This window comes from Hibiscus syriacus, unplaced genomic scaffold (assembly GCF_006381635.1).
Source record: "Hibiscus syriacus cultivar Baekdansim isolate YM2019G1 unplaced genomic scaffold, ASM638163v2 tig00000340_pilon, whole genome shotgun sequence".
Lineage (NCBI taxonomy): Eukaryota > Viridiplantae > Streptophyta > Magnoliopsida > Malvales > Malvaceae > Hibiscus > Hibiscus syriacus.
The window spans coordinates 9,376,231-9,383,496 of record NW_024061783.1 but is presented as its reverse complement, the minus strand read 5'-3'; the positions used below and the strand labels follow the sequence as shown (position 1 = coordinate 9,383,496).

Below are 7,266 nucleotides of genomic sequence, written 5' to 3'. Positions count from 1 at the left end.
ATCTATTGTGACTGACATAATTGATTGGTTAAATTAGTTTTTTAGTATTGTCAAGAGTCAAAATTAATTTTTATAAAAAGTTCAGGAGTTTATTTAATATTTTTTAAAATAAAAAATATTTTAAATCTATAATGTAAAATATAAAAACATTCAAATATAAAATAAATATAAAAGTACAAAAAATAAAAATTAAATTACTAAAAATTAAATAAATATTTTAAAAATTCTAATACTTTTAAAAATTTAAATATATATCATAATTTATAAAATAATACAACAATAAGGAATTTTCTATAGAAAAATGTGTAACCGAAGTAATTGCATCGGCAATCCAAAATTCCAGATCAAATTACCTCATTACTTGCGTTTTCCTTCATAATTCCCCTTGGAACCTAGTGGTGCACAAAAAATATCTTCTATCTCTGATTAACAGTAACACGAACGAGAACAATTGTAATGTGAAAATTTAAAATTATTATATATTATAATATTTTGGGTAAAGTATAGTAATGGTTACTGAATTTTTTTTAAAGCTTTTACTTAGATCCCAACCTTTTAAAACTTGCAATACAATATCCTAACATTTAGTCCGTTTGCAATATGGCCCCCAACAGTTACGTCGGGGATCATATTACAAATAGACTAAATTTTGAGGGATCATATTACAAACGGACTAAATGTTGAGGGATTATATTGCAAGTTTTAAAAATTGAGGGACCTAAATGAAAGCTTTAGAAAAATTCAGTAACCATTACTATACTTTACCCTAAAAAATATTATAAATATAATATTTAAAATGATTTAATAAATATTATTTTTAAATTTTACTTGCCCTTACCGTTGAAAATATGTGTATTTGCTTGGCGCGTGGCGCATGAGGCTCTCCCCACGAGGGGACGGCTTGCTTTGGCTGGGTTATCATCGGGCATATGTTGTCTTTGTGGGTCATCTACCGAGTCTGCCATGCATGCACTGTACTGTTGAACTGGTATTGAGTGCTGCAGGCTTCTCTTCTCCTATGATTTTTGCTGAACAAGTGTCGTGCGGGGACTGGTTATACTACATGCTTCTAGTCCTTCCTTTCCAAAGGTTTGTACTCCTCCTTGTTTTGCTTTGGCATCTTTGGCACCGTCAGAATATATATTGGCATGAGGGCCGGTTAATCCCAGGTTGGCAGGTTATAATGTCCAGTCGAGTTCTTTTATCGGCCTACTCTGTCGTGCGTGGTTTGACGGGTGATTCTCCAACAAATTATTCGAGTTCTAACTAAAATCTCCTGTGCATGCTATCACCGTGAATGTCGACGATGCATGTCTGATAAGCCCATATATGCCTATTGTTGGTATCATCGCTATAGATCATCATGGTCTTGTGGTGGATACTTGCGCTATACCGATCGATGGCCCGTGCAATGCAATAAACGTTGAGGCCACTGTGCTCACCAAAGGAATCTGACTGGCACTGGAGTTAGATTGTTCAAATATTCATATTGAAAATGATGCTGCTAATGTCGTTCATCATTTATTGCAGGCTCCAACTAATTTATCGGTAGTTAGATTCTATTTGTAGGAAGTTAGGGGCTTACTTCGGGAGCATCGTCATCCCAGTGTCCATTGCATTCGACGTTCGATGAATATGGCAGCTCATCGGATTGCACAATTTGCTTTATCAATTACTAGGCCTTTCTCTTATGATTACGATTTCCCTAGTTGTATCTCAAATATTCTTGTGATTGATGTCGTTAGTGGCTAATTTTATATATTATGTATTTCCTAAAAAAATAATTTAATATTAATTTTATAAAAATAAATAAAGAGTTATTTAATTATTTTTTTATTTTTAAACGAAGTAAAAAATAATTTTAATTTCATCTTCAATTTTAATCATAGTTTAAATTAAATATTGATTTAATTTAGTTTAAAATAAATATTTTCTAAATAAAGAGCCAATTAATTTAGTTAGAAATATAATACTTATATATATATTTTAGTGGTTAAATATTGGTTTAATTTAGTTTAAAATAAATATTGATTTAATTTAGTTTAAAATAAATATTGGTTTTAGTGATTGAATAGGTGAAGTTGATTTAATGTATTATTTTAAAGATGGGGAGGGACAAAGCTGTCGGTCCAGATCAAATTCCTATCACTGTGTGGTTGACCTTAGGAGAAGAGGGAGTTAAGTGGTTGACCAACATCTTTAATATTATTTTAGAGACTGCCAAGATGCCAGAGGAGTGGAGAGAGTCGACGGTGATACCAATCTATAAGAATAAAGGAGATCCCCAATGTTGTGGTAACTAAAGAGGTATTAAACTACTCAGTCATACCATGAAGCTATGGGAAAGGGTGATAGAGGCTAGGTTGAGACAGGTTACTAGGGTTTCGGAAAACCAATTTGGCTTTATGCCAGGCAGGTCTACTATGGAGGCGATTCATATCGATGGCTTATGGAGAAATATAGGGGAAAATAGAGATCTTCACATGGCATTCATTGACCTTGAGAAGGCGTATGATAGCGTACCCCGCGATACGATTTGGACGACCTTGGAAATGAGACGGATCCAAACTGCTTATATCCGGGCGATTCGTGATATGTACTGTAGCTCTACAACATATGTCAGGACTACAGTTGGCGACACCGAGGCATTCCAGGTGGAAATTAGACTCCACCAGGGGTCGGCTCTTAGCCCTTAAATCTTCGCCTTGATTATGGACGACATCTATTGTGCGACACCAGACGGTGTTCCATGGTGTATGCTTTTCGCTGACGACATTGTCCTAGTTGCTGAAACAAAAAATGAACTGAATAGTAGACTGGCTACCTGGAAGACTGCTTTGGAAGAAAAAGGTCAAAGGATCAATATTGAAAAGACAAAGTATTTATGTTCAAACTTCAGTGGGAACCAAAACGATGAAGATGTAGAAGTTTGCATCGAAGTACACGTTCTCCCCTCAAAGGATTGTTTCAAGTACCTAGGGTCTATGATACATAAAGATGGGGGTGTAAATGATGATGTTACACACCGTATAAAGGCGGGATGGCTAAAGTGGAGGGCTGCTAGTGGAGTTTTGTGTGACAAGAAAGTGCCTCTAAAACTTAAGGGAAAGTTTTATAGAATGGCAATAAGACCAGCGCTGCTGTATGGATCAGAATGTTGGGCTATCAAGAAGGATCACGTTAGGAGGATGGAGGCCGCAGAAATGAGAATGCTTCGATGGGTATGTGGTAGGACTCTGTGGGACATGACACCAAACTCTGCAATTAGGATGTCCTTGGGGGTGGTGCCTGTATCCGAAAAATTGAGGGAGGGAAGACTACGGTGGTTTGGGCATATCCTTAGGTGACAACCGTGGGATGCGGTCAGGAGGGTAGAGTCGATTACAGTCGACGACGCCAGAAGGAGAGGACGACCAAGGAGGAAGTGGGTAGACTGTTTGAGATCTGATTTGAAGGATTTAGCCCTTATCGAGGACATGACCTTTGACAGGAAAGTATGGAGACTTAAGACTAGGGTAGCCGAGTAGTGTGGACCACAACCATAGGGTGTAGCATCTTTGTCTTCTTTTTTAATGCCTTTTGTAGTAATTTCCATGAGTTCTACTTTTTATACAGTTTTGTCATTGGAATTTATGAAGGCTTAAAACTAGGGTAGCGGAGTAGTGTTGCCTTAGTTTACGTTTTAACCCATTTGACTTTATACCTTCACGTAATTTGCTATCACTGACTACTGGGTATCCTTCACTTCATGTTTCCTCTTTTTAAATTTAGTCGGGACTTACGTTTTCTGTCTATATGTAGAGATTTTTACACAGAGATTTATTTGCAGGGATTACTTCACATTACATATGCGCATTTGAAGACTGCATATGAAGTTTGTTCAACTATGTATTTATTTATTTTATACATGCATTGTATTTTATCTTTATTTTTAATTTTTTGATTGCGGGAGGTCTTCCACAGAAGCTGCTCTCTACCTGGCGTTGGGGGCAGCTTACTATCCTACCTCCCCCTTACCCCATTGCATATGAGAATAGGGTTTTGTTGTTGTTGTTTGTAATGGTCACTGAACTTTTCTAAAGCTTTCATTAGGTCCCAAACTTTTAAAACTTGTAATATAATCCCCCAACATTTAGTCTGTTTGCAATATTGTCCCTCAACATTTAGTCCGTTTGCAATATGGTCCCTGACGTAACTGTTGGGGGACCATATTGCAAACGGACTAAATATTGGGGGAATGTATTGCAAGTTTTAAAAGTTGGGACCTAAATGAAAGCTTTAGAAAAGTTCAGTGACCAATACTATACTTTACCCTAATATTTTTATATATTTTATTTAAAATATTTATTTTTATTTATATAAATTTATTTATTTCTAAAACTTTTAAAAATTCGTCCTTTACTATAAAATTATGTGTCTCTCTCTTATTTTAATCCCGTCAACTATTGTGGTATCATAGTTTTGAGTATATAAGTATCAAAAAGTTCGAAATCCAGTCTATATTGACTTGTGTCGGTGCTTATTATCAATCTGTACCAGTTCTTACAAGCAATTTTTTCCGAGTAATCCGTAGTTGTTGAGCGCTTTGAATATGCTGCAGACATGGCCAGTCTTGCTAATGTGCTGCTATCAAGGCGAGTTCAAGAAATGGTCATCAATGGTGAAGAACCAGAATCACTCTACATTTGCAGAGATGAGAAAGAAGCTCAAACTGTTCCATCCCCCTTAACTCCAATTCCCATTATCGACCTCAATCTGCTCTCATCGTCACCATTAAGTACCAAAGAAGAAAAGGAAGAAGAAGAAGAAGATTTGCAGAAGCTAAAATCAGCCCTCTGCTCCTGGGGTTGCTTTCAGGTTTGAAATCCAGCACTGTAAAGTTAAACTCAGTTTTCTTTTCTTCTTATATATGCATATATGCATATGTAGATTGATTGAGATGGGTTCTTAATTTGTATCAGGCTATAAACCATGGGATACCAAGTTGTTTCTTTGACGAATTTCGCCAAGTGACCAGGGAATTCTTCCAACTGTCAATGGAAGAGAAAAACAAGTACAGCAAAGGAGTTGAAGAGATTGAAGGATATGGAGGCGACCCTTCCCCTGAAGAAGGTCAGTTCCTTGACTGGCAAGATCGTTTGTTTCTCACAGTTTACCCTCAAGAGTTAAGGGACACAAAATTCTGGCCCCAAAACCCCAAATCTTTCAGGTAAAGTCGTGTCTAATTTGAGTACATGGAGGACCCTATACATAACATATGTTCTTCTTCACAGCATGCATGCTTCATAATTTTGCTGGGAAGATTTAGAAAAGTACACTTGCAAGATGAGGATGGTGACAGAGATTGTTTCGAAATCCATGGTCAAGTCGCTAGGGTTGGTGGAAGATAGTTTTCTGAATGAATTTGGGCAAGGAGCGGCGTTGCAGGTGAGGTTCAACTATTATCCATGTTGTCCAAGGCCTGAACTTGTTCTTGGCTTGAAACCTCATGCAAATGGCACCGGTTACACAATCATCTTTCAAGATGAGGATGAAGGCCTTCAAATTCTCCAAAATCAGCAAATGGTTTACAGTTCCCACTCTACCTGATGCACTCCTAATCCTCATAGGTGATCAAATGGAGGTATATACATAAACGTACATATGTTTGCTTACTTACTATAACTTTGTTACATGCATATCAACACCTTACGGCTATTGGAGAATCTTAAAATATCTCCGATCTTCCGACAAAGATATAGGAAGAACACCTCCGGAGAAGAATCTGAAGTATCTCTTAGAAAACAATGACTAGTTGATACGATTTCTGACAGGTCCACGAGACCTATCAGAATCAAATTTATTGTCCTCTAACTATATCTACTTAATCTGATAGCCTACGGGTAGTGATCATACTCCTATAGCTGACACATCCACTAATAAGTTCTTATATAATCTCTAGAGCATGACAGAGAGATGAGATGCGACCTCAATGAAATCATCTCACTTTAAATTTTCTATGTTCTATCTCTTTATGGAGAAAAAACATGTTGACACCAACCAACAGCCCAACACTGGATTTTTCACCTATTGCGACTCTTTATCCATACCGAAAACCGAAAAGAGTGAACTCATATGCCGCATACTGACAGTTTTAGACCGGACACAAAATAAAAAGAATATGTGAGCACAATGCCTTCAACACTATTATAAAATATCCCTTAGGAAGCAATGACTAGTTGATACAATTTTTGACAGGTTCATGTGACTTATCGAAATCAAATTTATTGTCTTCTAACTGTATCTATTTAGTCTGTTAATCTACAGGTAGTGATCATACTCCTACAACTGAGACATCCACTAATTAGATGGTTATGGTGATGTTGAGCAGATAATGACAAATGGGATATGGAAGAGCCCGGTTCATAGGGTGGTAAACAACAAGGAGAAGGAGAGGACGTCGATTGCAGTTTTCTACACACCAGAAAAACACAAAGAGATTGGACCTGTAGATGGTGTGGTTAATGTGGAAACACCACCACTTTTCAACAAGGTTCGAGATTATGAAATCACATTTTGGAAGTATTACCAGAGAGGAATCAGAGTTCTTCACACAACACGAATGAAAATAAATGGTTGAGTTTAACAGTAAAGAATAAGATATTCATTGAAGAAAAAAAATAAAGAATTAATTTCAATCATCTATTTACATTGTATAAAACTAAAACAGTTATACATTATATAAGTAGATTTTAACTCATATATATATTGCATGTATGCAAACTGTTTATGCTTCACTCAGTATTAGAACATACAGTATTGTGTAGTTAAAATGGATTGTATAACATTTGGAAATCTTATCCACTGCCATTATTGATTGCTTATTTCATCCATCGCTATTATTATATAACAGTCAGGTTTTATAGACCATTGCACTTCCGATTAAATCCAAATGAGAAGAGATAATTTGTGAATTATATGAGATCTTTTCAATTAAAATTTATTTAATTTTTAAATCGAGTGAATTTGATTTGAGTTAAAACGAGTTACTTGATAATTGGCTTAAAAAGTTTGTGTGCGACTTAAAAAATAATATATTAAATTTTTAAATTTTCTTAAATTAAATTATTAATAATATTAATATTAATATATTGTTTTTGCTTTTTAAATACAATATATGATTTTCATCTACTTAAAGTTCAGGTTTGAGTTCGAGTTTAAGTTTCAATCGAGTTAAGCCTGAGAATATTCCGAGTTTAAATTTTTTTAGCTCGAGTCGAGCTTCAA

The 7,266-nt window shown here is 35.7% G+C and overlaps 1 pseudogene; it reads left to right on the top strand.

The window, feature by feature from the left end:
- Positions 1 to 4,548: 4,548 nt before the first annotated feature.
- LOC120199670 lies at positions 4,549 to 6,619 on the top strand (annotated as a pseudogene).
- Positions 6,620 to 7,266: the final 647 nt, after the last annotated feature.